We start from the raw sequence: 21546 nt of genomic DNA, 5'->3' as shown, positions 1-21546 counted from the left end.
GTGTCCGGATGCTTTTGATCACATAGTGTATGTCCCAAAGAATGAGACAAGGAAGTTGCTACGAGGTACAGGGTTCATACTAGGTGATACTAGACCATCAGACAACATCGAACTCCAGGTACCTACAGTAATAACGATAGTGTACGTTGGGCACCTTCGACAATTTGAAGGAACTCTAGATTAATTTCCACTGGTATCGGGAGGCACATGTGAGATGAAGGTGGGAAGAAGTAGACAGAAGTGTGAGCACAAGATACTGCATGACCCACTTGGGAGATAATATATGCAGTCGAGGTGAAGGAAGTGAGGATAATTGTTGGGTATATATGTTTTATATGTATGATTGTGTAATCGTGGAGTTAGGGGACTTCAGAGGATTATGTGTGATTACCAAGTGCTAATATTTTGTACTGAGATTATGTATGAAATAAGCTCCGTGTATCGCATTATTTTAATGTTGTGATTAAGAGTTTACGACTGTTGAGAACAGACCTCTTAGAAGTGGGGTAGGGGAGTGCTTGGAGTCCTTGTTCACAGAATGCTGTACACCACGAATAGAGATGAGAGGAATTCTAGTCGTGGCAATTCTTCACTGCTTCATCGAGGGTGGACTGGGAGGAGCAGTCAGTATCTGGATAGTGGAGTGCCTGAGTCGTGCGCGGCTCGCGGTCATGCCGTTTATTCCTCGTCATCTTGTTTTGGTGGTTCTGTCGCCTCGTTTTTCTTTCACTTTGATTTACTGGCGTCACTAGATTGCTGGTTTGCTTGCCCGTGAGTGGCAGCAGCAGCGCTTATCGATAAGTGCACTGTCGTACTATCTCTGGAATGACCGTTAGTATTTCTGTGTCGTCGTCAGTCAGTCACGGAGTTCAGTCGAGGACGGAGCAACAGTCTGGGACGGAGCGCCAGTGAGGCGCGGGCAGCCAGTACTTGCGGACCGCTGGCCACACACATGAACTGTCCGACGGAAAGAGATTGGAGTGGGAACGACCGTCGGTTCGTCGTCTCATTGGGCGACGTGTTTTGGTCTTTTGAGCGTTTCTGGGACTCTTCAGTTGGTCATCTTGCCGGACTTGGGTGGGTTCCTTCCTCGTGCTGAGATATCGTCGCCGATGGGCAGGAGTTACCTCTGCATGGTTGGGTCCGAGGCAGTGTGCCCGGGTCGCCGTGTCTGCGAATTACGAACGGACATCGAATTGAGTCGGTTTGGAGCTGCAGTCAGCTTCGGACAGCCAAGACTCGCCCGACCGTTGCAGACACACGTAACTTCAGTGAGAACGACCTGGGTTGGTCGTTCGGTCGGTCGTCTCATCGGACGACGTGTACTTGGTCGCCGACCGCTTGTGGAAACTCTCTGTGTGTCGAATTGACTCGTCCTTGTCGTTCCACAGTGATTGCTTTTGCGATTGTTCGAGTTCTTGTGCAAGTGTGTTTACGTGGAACCGTGTGTAGCTTCTGTGATTTCCACTGAGCAGATGAATTCTATCTGCATACTGGAATAGTCAGCCGTTCGGTTGAAATAGAGCAGCGAATGTGTCGGATGGAAGGGAATTGATTAGGCTGTTGGTTGGTTCCTCGGCCGTCCCTAGGTCGTGTTGCCACCCGATTGTTCAGTGTTACGCTTGGCTGCCTGTCTCACCTAAACAGTTGTTAGAGTTTCCTCCCCAGGCCGACCCTTGGAACACTTCTGAGCACCACTGTTTGTTGTTTGTGATGGTCATTTTACTTGCCCACAGGTACTGTGCCAGGCCTTCAACTGTGTATTAATATTGTCTGTTTATGTTTAGTATATGGCCCTCAACCGAACTTCATGACGACTAATTTAAAATTAGGCCTTCAGCCGTGTTTTATTTAAAATTATTGTTGCTCTGTATTTAGGCCTTGAACCACGTTTGTTTCAGAATCTGTGGCTTTAATATGTAAATCCTTCTCTGTAAAGTTTCTTGAAACGGTCTTCAGCCGTGTTCTGTAAATATTTATCTTAAGGTTGTCTTTAATTATTCTTGAGTAATTGTTTGGGCCTTCAGCCGACAAGATACTTCAGGTTTTCTTAAGGTGTTTTTCTGTTGTACTGTGTAAAAGCTTATCTTTAAAGCCTCTCTTTTATTATGTAAAGAAACATTTTTTATTGGGCTTTCAGGTGAAGAATAAACTTGAATTTTCCTTAATATAGCTCTTAGCCGGAATTTGTAAATGCTTGGCTTTTAAAGAATTTCCTTACATGATCTGGAATATTATTTCGGCCTTTGGGCGAGAAGATATTGTAGTTTTACTTAAGTAAGGCCATCAGCTGTTAGTCTAAATCCTCGTGTTTCAAAATAAATCACTTAAATTTATTCTGGAGAAGTTACTTGGGCCCTCAGCCGTAAATTGATCTTTGTTGTTTTAAAAAGAAAACTGTGCATTAGTTTGAGGAATAAAATTGTTTGTGTTCTTGTATATCTAACAACAATTGACTTGGCCCCTTTCCACAACCTGATCCGCTCTGTCCTGCGAAACCGTTTCAGTGGTGTTTACCTACAAGAAGATGGGGTGGTAATCAGCCATTAATGGGCGCTGAGTCTAGTTTTTAAAGCGACCCGCCAGGTTAGCCGAGAGAGCTAATGCGCTGCTTCCTGGACTCGGGTAGGCGCGCCGGCCCTGGATCGAATCCGCCTGGCGGCTTAACAACGAAGGCCGGTGTGCTGGCCAGCCTGGAGGCAGTTTTCCACACCCCACTAGGTAAATACCGGGCTGGTCCCCACGTCCTGCCTCAGTTACACGGCTCACAGACATCTGAACACATTCGCACTATTCTATGGAGTACTCTGGGCACAGACAGTTGGTGTACACTAATTCCGTCCTGGGGGGTACGGGGTGGCGGCAGGAAGAGCATCCGGCCATCCATTAAATTAACATTGCCAAATCCGATTAAGCATGTTGACCATGCGTCCTTGCGGGAAAAGGCACGAGTAAAAGAAAGAAAGTCTAGTCTTTAAAGTATTGGTGATGATAAATGAGATCATGAGGTTGGAGGATGTGTTTGCCAGACTGAAATGGGAAGCAAAAGGCACAGATGTACTTGGAGAAGTTATAGGAAAATACGACCAACAGTGTAAGTCTTATGAACAGTTATGGGAAAAATTTGCAGGAATTGGGGAGATGTAGTGCTACTTACCTAATGATGAAGGAATTCGGGTCAGTTGGAGCTGGGAAGAGAATCTTGAAAACTGTGTTTGGAGCAGCGGATGAAATGTACACTTAGGATCTGAACATAGAAAACATAGAAAAGATGAAGGAAATATAAAAATGCATGAAGTGAGGACAGAGTGGCATACCACACAGCTGTCGCGCTTGGAACATGAGGCATTGGGTAACACCCGAATGTTAGGAAACTTCACAAATGAAACAGTGAGGTACGCCATTGGATCTGGGAGTTACGCCGTCTTGAATGGATGTGTCACAGTCGCTAGGCTACTGTAATCACTAGCGGGCAGCGTTTGGGGTGCATGGATGGTATTGATGAGCTTACAGGAAGCCATCCACGATGCAGCATACGGACAACTGAGTGCAACACCGCTACCATCCAAAGCACATAGTACAGTGTCCAGTCACTTTACTGTTACCATCTGCCGGAAGTCTGTGTAACCACCTTTTGAAGCGTGGATCGTTGTGACATATGCAGGAAGAGTCAATGAGGCTCTGGAAGGTACCGATACGGAAGCGGGGCTGTGCCGGCTCCAGTGCTGCGGCCAACTGCACTGGCTTTCTCGGTTGAGTACCTACGGCGCGAACAGCCCGAAGGAGATGCTCTCACAAACTCTGGATGGGGTTTACATCCGGGGAGCCTGATGGTCAGAGGAGTGTGGTAAACTTGTACTGGTGGTCTTCGACTGGCCCTCGTACAGTGCGAGCTGTGTGACACGTTGCATTGTCATGCTGGTAGGTGTCGGCATACTGAGGAAATAGAGGCTGCATATAGGGATGGACACGGTCCTGAAGGATATGTGTGTCGATCCGTCGTGCCTTTCAGAATAACTAGATCACTTAGGGAATGCAACGAAAACACCACCCACACTGTAACACTCCCTCTTCCAGCCTGAACCATTCCGATGATTGTTGCAGGATGTTTGGTTTCAGACGTCTCATGCCATTCACGCCAACAGCCTTCCTGTCCGGTGGAGAAGAAAACGTCATTCATCTAAAAGGACAACCTCTCGCCACTCACTGGACGTCCGGCTGCGGCAGTGGCGAGCAAATTCCAGCCTTCGTCGTAGATTAATAACAGTCAGCATGTATGCATGAACACAACATCAACGGTGGATACCGGCACACAGGAACGTTTGGTGAATGGTCGTTGAAGAGACACTGTTGTTAGCCGCTTAGCTCATCAGGGTCAGTTGCTCAAGAGTTACACGCTTGTTTATCGATACACAACTCCGCAGTCGTCGTTCATCTGTGTCTTCTGTGGTCTGTGTTACACCACAGTTGCCTCAGCGGCGGTTTTGGATCGCGACATTTTGCCATGCACGGTTAACCACGGCTGCAGGCCAACAGTTTACAGATTTAGCCGTTTCGGAAATGCTTTCACCCTTGGCCCCAGTCAATGATCATGGCCTCTTTGGATGACAGAGAAATCTCTCCATTTCTGCATTACGTCGACTGCACTGTTTTCCGCGTCCCTCGACACACTTTATATACTTCCCACTTCCAGTGCTACCACCTGCGATCTGTGAGTAGTTATTGCATGGTGACGTTGAACATAGGCGATCGTCAAATTACTGTGACTGGACTGTGTGTAAGGCTACTGAGGAAGCCTGATGACCTTGAAAGTAAGATGAGGTGTTAAGTGCTATACGGAGAATTGTCAAGATGAGATGGCTCGTGGGATGTTGTAGGCTCTTACGAGATCTAGTCGAATATTAATTAGTGCAATAAAGATGTAATCTTACAGTTATAAGAAAGGATCTAATGAACTACCCATTGTACTTGCAGCCACTGAACATCGTTGTTGAATCTGTTTAGTTTAATTGTTTGTAGATATTGTACATTGTTGTCCAGGCATCTTGAGTCTTACAGCAGACCGGTCCAGGTTGGAGAACTTGGATCCGAGTCTTCCTTAGGAGAGGGATAATGTAGTGCTACCGCTGTTGTTTGGCGATTCCCTGGAAGCATAACAGTGCAGCATTGCAGAAGCCGCAGGCAGTCGATGGGCACAAAATGTCGGCATACCAACTGCAGCAACAGAAATGTTTTTGTATTGCGAGACAGACCAGGCCCAGCACCGCGAACATTCCAGGGCAGCGGTAAGGCAGGTGTCTTACAGAACGAACAAGTAGTATTCCCTATGGCATTCTGCAGAAATGTTGTCGGGAAAGTGACTGGGTAGGACTTGCCCATCAGCACAAAAAGTGAGCCATAATAGCCACTATAGCGGTGAGTTTTTGCAGATGTATTCACAGACCAGCAGATTGGCTATGACGAGAGTCTTACACCGTGCACTACCACACCGTGAGGCAGTATGCAGCATACATGAGACCGGCCAACTGCCACCACGGCAACATCTACACAGTCCAGTCCATTTAACGTCATCACCGCATGTGTTCGATGTCAAAGTGCAGTAAGCACTCACAGACAACAAGTGGTAGCACTAGCAATGGAGAGCACATAAAGCGTAACGGGGGAACGCGAAAACAATCCAGTCGTTGGCGCAATGCGGAAACAGAACGATTTATCTGATGTCCAAAAGTGCATGATCATTGCATTACGGCCAAGGGTGGAAGTATGTCCGAAACGGCTAAGTTTGTAAACTGTTAGCGTGACGTGGTTAAAGTATGCTGTGCGTGGCAAAACGAAACTATCCAAGGACCCGCGCCAAGGCGGCTGTGGTGCAACATGGGCCATAGATGACAGGGGCGAACGACAAGAGAGAGAGGTGTGACTGTTGCACAACTGATCGCCCATGTGAACCAAGTACCTACCAACAGTGTCTCCTCGACGACCGTTCAGCGAGCGTCGCTGCCTATGAGCAGGCGCCTTCTTTACGCACCCATGCTGACTGCTGTTTATTGCTGACGCCGACAAAGGCTGGAATTTGCATGCCAGTAACACAACTGAACGTCCACTGAGAAGCGACAGGTTGTCGTTTCGGATGTATAAGGTTTTACGCTCCGTCAGCGTGAAACGTCTGAAAGAAAATAACCCGCAACAACCGCCGGAAGGCTTCAAGCCCGGGAACGTTTTCGTGGCATTTTCTGGGTGTCCTCGTCATTCTGGAAAGCACAGTTTATCAACACTAGTAGGCAGACACTCCCCTGACCACCAAACTCCCAGGATTTAAACCAGTCGAGAATGTGTGAGACCATTTCGATGAGACTGTTCGCACAATGGATCCTCAACAGAGAATCCAGAGCAGCTGGCCACGATACTGTAGTCAGTTTGGATCCACAGCCCTGTCGGTACCTTCCAGATCCTCACTGACGCCTCACAGCGGTTAGCACTGCAAATGGTGTTTAATCAGACCTTTCACAGTTGGTCCCGTTAATGTGGCTGGACGGTGCACTAGTGCCAAGTCTGCCTGCGGGACGTAATACTGCTTTACTGATGGGACACCCCAGGCTCACCAAGCAGCGTCTCGAGCCGCCGCTCGTAGAGGTGGGACCTCCTACCGGGAGGCTGACATCCTCTGCAAGTGCTCCGGTCTTCTCCTGCACCATTGACGGCACCGGCACTCGTACAGTGGTGACGCAACTGGGTCGGTCGCCTGCTGCTAACTGGCCGAGCCATCAGCATTCCGAGGCGCCTGGGTCAAAAACTGCTGGTTAGATGCTAGCCGCCGTCGCACCGTACGCGTATATACGTGCATATTGTTTATTTTCTGCATTTCCTGCAATTTCACAGCGATAATATCAGAAGCTCTTCCTCGAGCGGATGATTCGAACACTGCTTAAGGAAAGCGAAGTAAAGTCTGTATGGATATTAATTTTAATGTTACAGTAAGGGGTTGTAATTATAACAGTTATAACAAAGAACTAGAACGAATAATATTTATATGTTTCAGTTTACAGTAGCATGTGTTTGAAATTATTTCTACTTTGTTTCAAGCACAGTGATGTCCAAGCTTGTACACTCTAAGTACCCCGAAATATTATCTTGTGCTGCAATATACTGCTCGTACAATTCCTCTGACGCGTCTCCAAAATAAATAATCAAGGCAGTTAAATCTGACCTCTGTGATAACCAAGTTATTAGCCTGTCTCTACCAATCCGTCGATTTGGGAGAATGTTATTTAAAGCGTACCTGGCCACCAAGAAGTCTTGATGCAACAGCATTAGCAGCCGTGGTGTAGCTGGAAAATATTTCAGCAGCTCTGCTATGGAATGACACAGAAACAGAGAACTGCTCAACATTGAACTTTTCATCGAAACAATCAGACCTTGTAACACTGTTATCGATGAATCCACATCATCTCCTAATGCTCCAGGCATTGTGGTTATCTTGCTGACGTAGACAGTGAGGGTTTCCTTCTGGCTAATAACGGGAATTTTGAATATCTATCTCATCATTAGCTACTACATCAGTCCACAGCATTATTCACGAAGTATGAATTTTTTAAAAGAGAAAACGAGTCTTGTCTGCAGATAATCTATGCTTAACGCCTGATGAGCATCCTGCGCTGTTCTACTTGTGCCGGCCGTCTGGCCCAGTGATTCTAGGCGCTTCAGTCCGGAACCGAGCTTATGCTACGGTCACAGGTTCGAATCCTGCCTTGGGCATGGATGAGTGTGATGTCCTTAGGTTAGTTAGGTTAAGTAGGTCTAAGTCCAGGGTACTGATGACGTCAGATGTTGAGTCCCATAGTGCTCAGAGCCATTGAACCATTTTTTTTCCTAATTGTACAGGAAGAAAGAAACGATTCGGGATTTGCTGCTTGAAGAATACCCGCACTTCTAAACGTCTCTAGCATGTTTTCTGACTTATTTGCTGCGATTACTTGGCGGTTGCATTTAGTCTCCGAAAATCGGTGTTTCCAGTTTCTGTGTCGGAGTGGCGTGGGTGATCTTCATATATCTCTCCATAAACCCACTATGATGATCGGTAATTCTGGCAACATTCGTCGAATAGCATTGGCCTATCAAATGCGTCTTGAGGATATATCGACACTGAGCGAGTAACAAAAGGAAAGCGGAGACGTCCACAGAAAACTTTGACGATGTATCGCCAAAACGACTTTTATTAGATGCAAGGAACGGCAGCGGCTATTGTAGCAGTATCAGTCTAACTGAAGAAAGATAACCAAACTCTGCGATCAGGCCCTGAAGACGAAGCGATGTCGAAAGGCCGCCGTTTTTTCCTCTGCCATATGGCACCACGCGGATGTGATATGGACGGGCATGGAATCTGCTCTCCCGACCGATGCCGACATTCCAGAGCTTGGAGCCGATAATCTCATTCGTGTACTTTCTCAGATAATATCATGATGCTGAATAAACCCTGTTCCAGTGCTTCCAACACGTCATAATTGCTGGTAGTAGCGGGAAATGAACATGAATCATTCCTCTGAGACTCAGGTACGCTGACAACTGAACTAGTTATGTGACGATATCATGTTATTACGATACAGTATGAGATAATTACGATAGACTATGACATGGTGCTTTTGAATCCATCACTATGTATAAGTAACAACGTGTTTGATGTAAGTCTGCCGGCTTTTGTGGCCGTTGTCACTGAAGTTCAAATCTTCTCAGTTATTAGGCCGCGTCATGTTTCTTCTAAAATGTTCGACGTTTCGACCCCTCTGCTGGGATCTTCCTCAGGACTTTTCGTGTCCACTACTGCTAGAACAGCAAGTCCTGAGGAAGATCCCAGCAGAGGGGTCGAAACGTCGAACATTTTAGAAGAAACATGACGCGGCCTAATAACCCAGAAGATATTAACTTCAACGTGTTTGATTCTTATAGGGGTATATGTCCCAGCCATTTTACGTTTTTTGTCTTTTAATTTTCACCCAGAGGTACAGTCAGGGCTTTCATTGTTAACGAGAGAAATAGGAGAATGCGCGTATGAACTGCAGCACAACACCTAAAATAATGACATGAAAAGTGTTACATTAAATTACGGTACTGTTATTGATAATTCAGTCCGCCACTCGTGTTTGAAAGATGTTGGCAACTGTGCATGGACTTACCTCATTTTTTATAGCACATATAAAACGGTGTCGCAAGTAAATTTCCACTCTTATGATTATTACAACTTGTAATTACCATCTGTTACTTCTCTATTAAGATAAAGGTAAGTATACCATCCGTAAGAACCCTATACACCGAATACAGAAATACTAATCCTTCTTTCTCCTCCGGTCGAACAGTAGTACACTTTTCCACTTTCGTAGATGAAGAAATTACTTTCAAAATTATTTCCAAGACACAAAGAGCACACAAGTAACGTGGATTTATCTTTGACCAACTGACTGCGAAGTGTCGCTGTACTTAGGCCAATAGGCAATTATAGTTTCAATGGACATGTTACGTCACAGCTGTTTAAGAAACGTTTGGTGTAATTTCCTTATATAATGATAACCCTTATTACGTACAAAACACTTAATTCTTCTTATGTTTCGTTACAAACTAGTCCACCTCACTGGATTTTAACAATGTAATATAGCTGTAATCTAAACATGTTCTTTTGAAGAGATATACTATGTACTTTCTGTCTCTTTATGCTTTTACACATATTAATTTTTATTCTGCCGGCTAAACAATTATTCGATGATATATGTTTTTGTTTTAAAGTAACTATATTTGGTATGTATTTTGAACAGTTGAAAATGGCTACGCAGCTTAAACTGGGAACTTGTTAAGAACATAAAGTGAAATTGTTTTAACTCAAGAAACGACAGCTAATGCTTTCGTGTTAACAATTTTGAAGTAGCTTCCAGACACTGTTCGTCATTACCGGTTTGAGCGAAAATGATCGAGCGTACGGCTTGTGAGAAAATTCCTGTAGTGTAGCACTTCATGACGTGAGTCAACGTTAAACAAATGAATATAGAACTAAAACTGGCCTTCGTCTGAGAGATTATCAGAAGCCACAAATAGTGTCGAATATAAGGAAGACAGTACTCTAGTTATAGAGTGACGTTATCCATCACTGTGTTGGCTCGTAAAGGTCCAAGCTGATGTTCGAGTTCTCGTAGCGAGGTCATATTTTACACAGCTTACGTGGAGAACAAGTACACACAGTTGCACTCAGCCTGGTGTGTCTCGATTACGTTAATGGATGCCTAAAACGGGCGCTGCAAATTGGATGCCACGGCGTACTTTACGCAGAGTTTGATATTACTGGCGCAGCAGTGACGTAACCGTGTGAGGGGACGCCTGAATAATCTCCCCCGCGGAGATGGACGTCATCAGCGTGTCTGTGAATCCGACCTCCAGCGTCCATCTACAGATTAAAACGTAGCCCCGACACCAGCGACTCTATCTTGTCTGACTACGCACTGGATGCTAACGTTTGCTCTTTGAAACTCTCACGGTTCGTTCACGTCTTGTGTGGCCATTCCGTTGTCTAATTCATTATGATTTGTGAATAGAATGTGTGCTGGTTGGCTTATTAGACGCAATGCGTAGTAATTTAAGTGTAATTGTGTTTTTCAGCAAAATATAGCACTTAATCCTACATTTTTACACGGGCTACGTTACTGGTATGTTATTAGCAGCGCTAGGATTTGTTTGCACTGTCAGTATCAATATATGCATGCTTCTGTGCACTAGAAATCTGGTAAATATCCTGTAAAAACTTTAAAACATGCATAAAAATAAAATAAAATATTTTAGCTTTCCCTTATTAATTTAACGTGCGACGTGCCGCAGTGGTTAGCACACTAGATACGCATTCAGTAGGACGCCCGTTGAAAGTCGCGTGCGGCCATCCAGATTTAGGTTTTCCGTGATTTCCATAAATCACTGCAGGAAAATGTTGGCATGGTTCCTTTGAAAGGGAACGGCCGATTTCCTTCCCCATCCTTGACACGATCAGAGCTTGTGCTCCGTCTCTAATGACCCCGATGTCGACGGGTTGTTAAACACAATCTTCCTTCCTTTTTTCCCCATGACCTAATCAAATAGTAAATTTGTTTTTCAACTTAGTCATTAACAAAATTATTATTTATTATTCTCTCTCTCTCTTAACGTGTTACGTTTCTTTTTATTTTATTGAAACAAACACTTAAATATTTTTCACATTTTTCTGGAAGAAACAATTTCCTTCTTTCATTAAAAATGTTCTTATATAAGTAGAAAGTTCTCCTTACTTCACACGGGGTCACAGGAAGCACCAAAAAGAGGCTACTTCACATACTTGTTGCGCCTCATTCACATCTCAAAGAAACACTATACCCGGATCCCTTGCCTCAGTGTTCCCAGTTACGAAGGCATTTTCTTAATTCTTCCGGTATATCTCCGTCAATAGCTGTTTGGTATACCTGCAGGGCACAAGGGAGACTTCGCTTTCCTTCCAAGCTTGTGATTGCGGCTAGAATTTTACTGAAACACGTCTTAACCAACACCAATTTACTGTAGAGACTCCGCATTGCAATCCCTAACTTCAGCGGGGTGCTCATTGCTTATTTTTATCCCTTATGTCGAGCCCAGTTTTCACAGCTTCTAAATGGTCACTGTAAGATAGAGTTGCTCCGTTCCATGTTCCCCAACTCGTGATGATTAGTCCTGGGGATGAACGAGTATCTTGCATCATACCAGTAAATAATTTCACTGCTAACGGTGCCTCCATAAGCCCTTTAGACACAGACGAGATTCTGGCTTTTACTCTCGCTATATCCTCCACCAATCGCTATATCCTCCACCAATCAGCAAAGAGCACGTGCTAAACGAGTCATATGAACTGCGGTACCTCCATAAGCCCTTTCGACACACACGAAATTCTGACTTTAACTCTCGGTAACGGTGCCTCCATAAGCCCTTTAGACACAGACGAGATTCTGGCTTTTACTCTCGCTATATCCTCCACCAATCAGCAAAGAGCACGTGCTAAACGAGTCATATGAACTGCGGTACCTCCATAAGCCCTTTCGACACACACGAAATTCTGACTTTAACTCTCGGTATATCCTCCGCCACTCAGCAAAGAACTCGTGCCAAACGAGTCATATGAACTGCTGTAGAATATAGTAACTGCGAGTCTTTAGGAGACATAATCACGTATGTTGCTGAATCTCTAACTTTCTCCAAGAGTTAACCGCAAGTTTGAGTTGCCGATATTGTCAGTTACTTCTTGTATTATCTGAAAAGAATTATTTCATTGGGAATTAGAAAAGATCAGGGGTGTAATTAGGGGCTCACTTTTGAGGGGAAAGAAGACACAAAAATTTACAAAAAAATGTGTTTCTTGATTATGAACTAAATTAAATAGACTTCGTGGCGGTACAGGCCAAACACAATTTTATGTTTCCATTTTAAAATATTATGTGATACGTTTAAAAAGCTTTAAATAATTAGCAAGTTTTTGTAAAGGCGGTGGGGGTAGTTGACAAACAATTTCATTTTAGAAATTTTAAACTTGTCTTTTCATAAAATTTGTCTAGTGTAGCTTTTCCTTAGTGATGATTGATCAGGAACCTTCCTTTAAGAATATTTTGATGGGAATGCAGGAGGACGGCATAGGTTATCTTCAATCAAAAAGGTTCCCAACAATCAATCAGTAATAAAACGATATTTATTAATTATGAATAAATACTCAGCATAAATGATGCTACTTCTTGTGACATGTGTAGCATAATTACACGTTTGAAATTATTACAGTCCTCTAAAATATTAAAGTCCTGTCACTGTGCCTCCGAGTACGCCTACGTAGAGTCCAGAGCTGGCCTAAGATGCATACGTGTGAGTCTCGGAGACGACGGACGAACGAACACGGCAGTTTATAGACTGGGCGGTAACTGCAGATTGTACACGACTCGGCGCACTGAGGAGAACAGTCTGTCGTAGATATCTTCCGGTATTTAACGAGGCGTCGACTAATCGCTAACGACACACGCAATGCCCATTGGTTGGTAGCTGCGGCCCCTGGCGGACCTCGGTGTAGTTCGTACTGCATACCCATACAGCTGCTGCGCTACGAGTGTTTCGAGCGCGGCTTGTCGATTGTCGTGCTGTACTCGAGTCATGAGCATCGTCACCACGTATTTTTCCAGGAGTGTTCAGAATTCTACATTATTTAAGTTATTCAAAGAGGTGTTGGCCTTGCAGACGTATTTCGAAAAATTACCATAGTCATCATTTCCACTTATGTTTGCAGAAAATACTGCGTGCACAAAATTCTGCTGGTAAGTGTGACGATACAGTCGGTCACCACACGCGCGGCAAGTTGAAATTTCCGAGGGTGCTCGCCGGGTGTGAAGAGCGCCTGACTGTAAAGCCTAGATTACACGACGACACTAACTTGCCCCACTCGTCGCGTGAAACGAGTTGCACGCAAATAGTGATAGCTGATCAATCATCAATAACGAAAAGCTGCACTAGACAAATTTTATGAAAAGGCAAGTTTAAAATTTTTAAAATGAAATTAGTTTGTGTGTCAACCACCCCCACCCCCTTTGCAAAAAGTTGCTAATTATTTAAAGATATAGTGTCTGTCGACACTGTGTCATAAGAGTCCACTTCAGTTTCGCCATTTTCTAAGTGCCGTATATTCTTGTGTAAAATTTTTAGCAGCTGTACAAGTTGTGGCGGATTTGATGAGGTGAACTCGCTGCATAAGACAAAAGACGAAAAAAAAGTTTGTGTGCTCCCGAATGGATCAAGAAAAAAAGTCAGGTCGATCTCTCAGCGAAAGAAATTTTAGTAGAAGATGCTGGTAGTTATTTTAATCGTCTCAGAATGTAACCAGACCAATTCAATTTTCTTCTAAATAGATTTAATAATGCAATAAGGAAAAAAAAGATACTGTAATGTGTAAAGCATTGTCGTCAGAGCTAAAATTACAAACAACATTGCGTATCCTGACAAGTGGGCGTTCATAATCTTTTCCACAGTACCGGTATCGTGTTCCTAAATCCACAACTGCCAAATTTATTCCAACTACACTCCTGGAAATGGAAAAAAGAACAGATTGACACACTGCGAGAGGGCTGTACAAGCAATGATCACACGCACGGCACAGCGGACACACCAGGAACCGCGGTGTTGGCCGTCGAATGGCGCTAGCTGCGCAGCATTTGTGCACCGCCGCCGTCAGTGTCAGCCAGTTTGCCGTGGCATACGGAACTCCATCGCAGTCTTTAACACTGGTAGCATGCCGCGACAGCGTGGACGTGAACCGTATGTGCGGTTGACGGACTTTGAGCGAGGGCGTATAGTGGGCATGCGGGAGGCCGGGTGGACGTACCGCCGAATTGCTCAACACGTGGGGCGTGAGGTCTCCACAGTACATCGATGTTGTCGCCAGTGGTCGGCGGAAGGTGCACGTGCCCGTCGACCTGGGACCGGGCCGCAGCGACGCACGGATGCACGCCAAGACCGTAGGATCCTACGCAGTGCCGTAGGGGACCGCACCGCCACTTCCCAGCAAATTAGGGACTCTGTTGCTCCTGGGGTATCGGCGAGGACCATTCGCAACCGTCTCCATGAAGCTGGGCTACGGTTCCGCACACCGTTAGGCCGTCTTCCGCTCACGCCCCAACATCGTGCAGCCCGCCTCCAGTGGTGTCGCGACAGGCGTGAATGGAGGGACGAATGGAGACGTGTCGTCTTCAGCGATGAGAGTCGCTTCTGCCTTGGTGCCAATGATGGTCGTATGCGTGTTTGGCGCCGTGCAGGTGAGCGCCACAATCAGGACTCCATACGACCGAGGCACACAGGGCCAACACCCGGCATCATGGTGTGGGGAGCGATCTCCTACACTGGCCGTACACCACTGGTGATCGTCGAGGGGACACTGAATAGTGCACGGTACATCCAAACCGTCATCGAACCCATCGTTCTACCATTCCTAGACCGGCAAGGGAACTTGCTGTTCCAACAGGACAATGCACGTCCGCATGTATCCCGTGCCACCCAACGTGCTCTAGAAGGTGTAAGTCAACTACCCTGGCCAGCAAGATCTCCGGATCTGTCCCCCATTGAGCATGTTTGGGACTGGATGAAGCGTCGTCTCACGCGGTCTGCACGTCCAGCACGAACGCTGGTCCAACTGAGGCGCCAGGTGGAAATGGCATGGCAAGCCGTTCCACAGGACTACATCCAGCATCTCTACGATCGTCTCCATGGGAGAATAGCAGCCTGCATTGCTGCGAAAGGTGGATATACACTGTACTAGTGCCGACATTGTGCATGCTCTGTTGCCTGTGTCTATGTGCCTGTGGTTCTGTCAGTGTGATCATGTGATGTATCTGACCCCAGGAATGTGTCAATAAAGTTTCCCCTTCCTGGGACAATGAATTCACGGTGTTCTTATTTCAATTTCCAGGAGTGTATCTGCGATGCCATCTACATGGGATATGCAGAATACCCTGAAAGTAAGGCACAACACTATTTAATTATTATTATTATTATTATTGAACATCAAAAAATATATTTGCGGTATGAAAACAACATTAAAATTTAAGTTAATTCAGTGTGGCGTCATTGTATAAGGTGCTGGCTTTTGACTGTAACAGCACTTCTTCCGCGCCTAGTATTTCCTCGGCTACTGTGATGAGTACACCTGTTCTTTCTTCTTTCTTTCAGCCAAGAAAGGCATCCGCTTATAGCTAATTAGGAACTGCATTTCCTACTTTAATTCTATGTTATATTCTTCTGACAATTTTCGCATTTCCTTCATAATAATCTTGCAAAAACTGACAATTTCATCCTCCTGCTCTGGCTGATTTGTAATTGGCTATATCGCTTCGACACATATGTCAAGATGCTGAAAAGGGTCTTGACACGCATTTCCTTCCCGCTTTGTTTCTTATGTTGACGGCAAGCTGCTGCTGCAAGATGGAACACTAACATTGTCACTGGGTTCACGTACACTTGGGGTGGCTGGAGACTGCGGCTCACATATTAGTGTGGCCTTCAATGCATGCTAATTTTCATCTACTCCATTTTTCTTACTATCATCTTGAAGAATGTGATTCATCATTCTAATGAACTGCAATGTTTCGATCAGTAATCATGATTATTCTTTTACGGGTACCTCAGACGGGAGATGAATAGACGGAATTTGAAATTTTACGTAATTTCTCATACTTTAGTGCAGTAGATGGAAAATACACTCCTGGAAATTGAAATAAGAACACCGTGAATTCATTGTCCCAGGAAGGGGAAACTTTATTGACACATTCCTGGGGTCAGATACATCACATGATCACACTGACAGAACCACAGGCACATAGACACAGGCAACAGAGCATGCACAATGTCGGCACTAGTACAGTGTCTATCCACCTTTCGCAGCAATGCAGGCTGCTATTCTCCCATGGAGACGATCGTAGAGATGCTGGATGTAGTCCTGTGGAACGGCTTGCCATGCCATTTCCACCTGGCGCCTCAGTTGGACCAGCGTTCGTGCTGGACGTGCAGACCGCGTGAGACGACGCTTCATCCAGTCACAAACATGCTCAATGGGGGACAGATCCGGAGATCTTGCTGGCCAGGGTAGTTGACTTACACCTTCTAGAGCACGTTGGGTGGCACGGGATACATGCGGACGTGCATTGTCCTGTTGGAACAGCAAGTTCCCTTGCCGGTCTAGGAATGGTACAACGATGGGTTCGATGACGGTTTGGATGTACCGTGCACTATTCAGTGTCCCCTCGACGATCACCAGTGGTGTACGGCCAGTGTAGGAGATCGCTCCCCACACCATGATGCCGGGTGTTGGCCCTGTGTGCCTCGGTCGTATGCAGTCCTGATTGTGGCGCTCACCTGCACGGCGCCAAACACGCATACGACCATCATTGGCACCAAGGCAGAAGCGACTCTCATCGCTGAAGACGACACGTCTCCATTCGTCCCTCCATTCACGCCTGTCGCGACACCACTGGAGGCGGGCTGCACGATGTTGGGGCGTGAGCGGAAGACGGCCTCACGTTGTGCGGGACCGTAGCCCAGCTTCATGGAGACGGTTGCGAATGGTCCTCGCCGATACCCCAGGAGCAACAGTGTCCCTAATTTGCTGGGAATTGGCGGTGCGGTCCCCTACGGCACTGCGTAGGATCCTACGGTCTTGGCGTGCATCCGTGCGTCGCTGCGGTCCGGTCCCAGGTCGACGGGCACGTGCACCTTCCGCCGACCACTGGCGACAACATCGATGTACTGTGGAGACCTCACACCCCACGTGTTGAGCAATTCGGCGGTACGTCCACCCGGCCTCCCGCATGCCCACTATACGCCCTCGCTCAAAGTCCGTCAACTGCACATACGGTTCACGTCCACGCTGTCGCGGCATGCTACCAGTGTTAAAGACTGCGATGGAGCTCCGTATGCCACGGCAAACTGGCTGACACTGACGGCGGCGGTGCACAAATGCTGCGCAGCTAGCGCCATTCGACGGCCAACACCGCGGTTCCTGGTGTGTCCGCTGTGCCGTGCGTGTGATCATTGCTTGTACAGCCCTCTCGCAGTGTCCGGAGCAAGTATGGTGGGTCTGACACACCGGTGTCAATGTGTTCTTTTTTCCATTTCCAGGAGAGTATTTAATGATTAAATGTCCACAAAATGTGGTCCTGTGCTCCACAAATATAAAGTCATCTTCAGCATTATTCTCTTTGCTGTTGTAGACAGTAATTACTGTTTCATGTATGTCGATATATGGGAAGAAGGATGGGCATATGATGGTGGTTTCTTTGCAATCTGCGCACTAAAATCGACGATAGAATACAGAACTCTCGGCATGAAAGAAATTGCAGTTGTAGTTGATCACCGAATTTCACGAATCCTTTTCCAAAACATTGCCCACTTACTTTAAACAAAAAAATATGCAACTACAGACTTCCAATAAAATGCGTTTTCAATTCTTTTGTCAACATTTCGTGTATCTGATTAGCTATGTCGCCCATGAATATTGGACAAAATTGTCAGGGTTATATTTGCTGTACATGAATGGCAGGAGAAAAACAGCTCCCCAACAACCTTTGCAACCACAGTTAATAGACCATGTGAATGTGGTCACCGGTCGGAGTGGCCGAGCGGTTCTAGGCGCTTGAAACGTCCCCTTAGAAAAATTAATGAATTACTGTGCTGATAAACATCATATGTTATTTGATTTTCAAACAGCTGAGCGAAACTGAACGTACTCAGACATTCACTAAAGTGACACACAATATTTTTAGCGCAACGCAATCTGACTTTCAGTAATCCCTACAAAAGAATGGTCCTGACTAACAATAACCTATACCCTTCATGAATTCTCACAAAAATCTTCGTTACTCGAACTACTGCAATACAGCGAGCGACAATACTGCCAGCTAAATAAAAGATTCTAACTACTGAAGGCACTAACTACTGATAGGCACTGTTAGCAAATGAAAGATTTTGATAGAGAACAAACAATGCATTTACCTTAATAGTGTTCAAAAGTCATAATATCTACCTGTATATCAGTCAATGATATCCAATATTACAAATTTACTGTCTCTGTCCAGATCATCTGCTCTCAAAACTCCGCCATCTCACTCCCAACAACCACCACTGCTGGCAGCTCACCTCCAACTGCGCAACGCTATGCGCTGTTAACAGCCAACTGCCCAACACTACAATAGCAAATTCCAACAATGCCACCCAGCCACAGACTGCACACAGCACAGCCAGTGATTTTCATACAGAGCGCTAGGTGGCGGTGGTGTCACCAATATAAGAACCTAAACAGCCTACTTACACGCTATAGTCTGGAACCGCGTGACCGCTACGGTCGCAGGTTCGAATCCTGCCTCGGGCATGGATGTGTGTGATGTCCTTAGTTAGGTTTAAGTAGTTCTAAGTGCTAGGGGACCGATGACCTCAGAAGTTAAATCCCATAGTGCTCAGAGCCATTTGAACCATTTTAGAATGTGGCCAGCCCTGGACAGGAGAAGCATAAATGCTGGGGAGATGATAGACACGAAGTTGCAAACCGGCAACAATAATTATTCGAAACGGGCCGCATTAAGATGGGAATGGTTTTCGATCTACTTTCTTACAGAAGGATCTGTAACTTGGGAAAATGGAAGAGTTTAAAAATATGTACACAAATTGTGAGCCGTGAAGCTGTGATGTGGCTTTTTAAATAACTTAATATCGAGTAAAGAATTCAATTTCGCGGTTTGTGTATTCTTTTCCCCCTTACATAAATTTCCTTAAAAACGATACGTCATCTCGAACCATGGAATTTTTTTCTTGTAGACGTGGGCTGCCCCACAGCCAGATGTTTTACTCGTCTATGTTATTATTAGTTTCTTTTGTATGTACCTCTAACTGAAAGTACACAGAGGTGACAATTCATGGGATATGCACACATAGTGATGGCGCTAGTGCAGTGGTGTAGGTCATTTGACTGAGACGATCCATGTGAAAAGGTTTCGGGCGAGATTATGGCCGCACGACGGCAATTAACAGACATTGAATGGGGAATAGTGGTTGGAGGTAGACGCATGGGATATTCCACTTCGTAAATCGTTAGGAATTCAATATTCCGCCATCTACATTGTCAAGAGTGTGTCTACGATAACACGTTTTAGGCATTACCTTTCACCACGGACCACGCAGTGGGCGCGGCCCTCACTGCGAGCAGTAGCTTTAGCGCAGATTGTCAGTGCTAACAGACAAGCAACACCGAGTGTCCGTTTGGACAGTGCGGTGAAATCTGACGTTAATGGGCTATGGTAGCAGACGACCAACTCGAGCGCTTTCGCTAACAGCGCGACATTGCCTGCAGCGCCTCTCCTGCGTCGTGATGGTGTCGGTTGGACCCTAGACGACCGGAATACGGAGGTCTCGTCAGATGAGTCCCGATTTCAGTTATTCAGAGTTGGTAGTAGGGTTCGAGCGTGTCGCAGACTCCCCGAAGCCATGGGACAAAGTTGTCAACAAGGCACTGTGTAAGTTGGTAGTGGCTCCATAATGGCGTGGGTTGTGTTTACATGGAATGCAGTGAGTTCTTTGGACCAAGTGAAACGATCATTGACTGGAACCGGTTATTTTCGGCTACTTGGAGACCATTTACTACCATTCAGAAACTGCACGTTCCCATATGATACACTACTGGCCATTAAAATTCCTACACCACGAAGATGACGACCTACAGACACGAAATTTAACCGACAGGAAGAAGATGCTGTGATATGCAAATTATTAGTTTTTGAGAGCAGTCACACAACGTGCTGACACGAGGAAAGTTTCCAACCGATTTCACATACACAAACAGCAGTTGACCGTCGTTGCCAGGTGAAACGTTGTTGTAATGCCTCGTGTAAGGATGACAAATGCGTACCATCACGTTTCCGACTTTGATAAAGGTCGTATTAGAGCCTACCACGATTGCGGTTTATCGTATAACGACATTGCTGCTCGCGTTGGTCAAGATCCAATGACTGTTAGCAGAATATGGAATCGGTGGGTTCAGGAGGGTAATACGGAACGCCGTGCTGGATCCCAACGGCCTCGTAACACTAGCAGTCGATATGACAGGAGTCTTATCAGCAAGGCTGTAAGGGATCGTGCAGCAACGTCTCGATCCCTGAGTCAACAGATGGGGAGGTTTGCGAGACAACAACCATCTGCACGAGCAGTTCGACGACGTTTGCAGCAGCATGGACTATCAGCTCCGAGACCATGATGCGGTTACCTTTGACGCTGCATCACAGACAGGAGCGCCTGCGATGGTGTACTCAACGACGAACCTGGGTGCACGAATGGAAAAACGTCATTTTTTCGGATGAATCCAGGTTCTGTGTACAGAAACAGGATGGTCGCATCTGTGTTTGCCGACATCGCGGTGAACGCACATTGGAAGCGTGTATTCGTCATCGTGATAGTGGCGTATCACCCGGCGTGATGGTATGGGGTGACATTGGTTACACGTCTCGGTCAGCTCTTGATCGTATTGACGGCACTTTGAACAGTGGACGTTACATTTCAGATGTGTTACGGCCCGTGGCTCTACCCTTCGTTCGATCCCTACGAAACCCTACATTTGAGTAGGATAATGCACGACCGCATGTTGCAGGTCCTGTACGGGCGTTTCTGGATACAGCACATTCTCCAGATCTCTCACCAACTGGAAACGTCTGTTCAATGGTGGCCGAGCAACTGGCTCGTCACAATACGCCAGGCACTACTCTTGATGAACTGTGGTATCGTGTTGAAGCTGCATGGGCAGCTGTACCTGAACACGCCATCCAAGCTCTGTTTGACTCAATGCCCAGGTGTATCAAGGCCGTTATTACGGTCAGAGGTGGTTGTTCTGGGTACTCATTTCTCAGGATCTACGCACCGAAATTGCTTGAAAATGTAATCACATGTCAGTTCTAGTATAATATATTTGTCCAATGAATACCCGTTTATCATCTGCGTTTCTTCTTGGTGTAG

Source organism: Schistocerca nitens, chromosome 8 (assembly GCF_023898315.1).
Source record: "Schistocerca nitens isolate TAMUIC-IGC-003100 chromosome 8, iqSchNite1.1, whole genome shotgun sequence".
Taxonomy (NCBI): Eukaryota; Metazoa; Arthropoda; class Insecta; order Orthoptera; family Acrididae; genus Schistocerca; species Schistocerca nitens.
The sequence above is the reverse complement of the archived record's forward strand: the minus strand, read 5'-3'. Positions refer to the sequence as shown.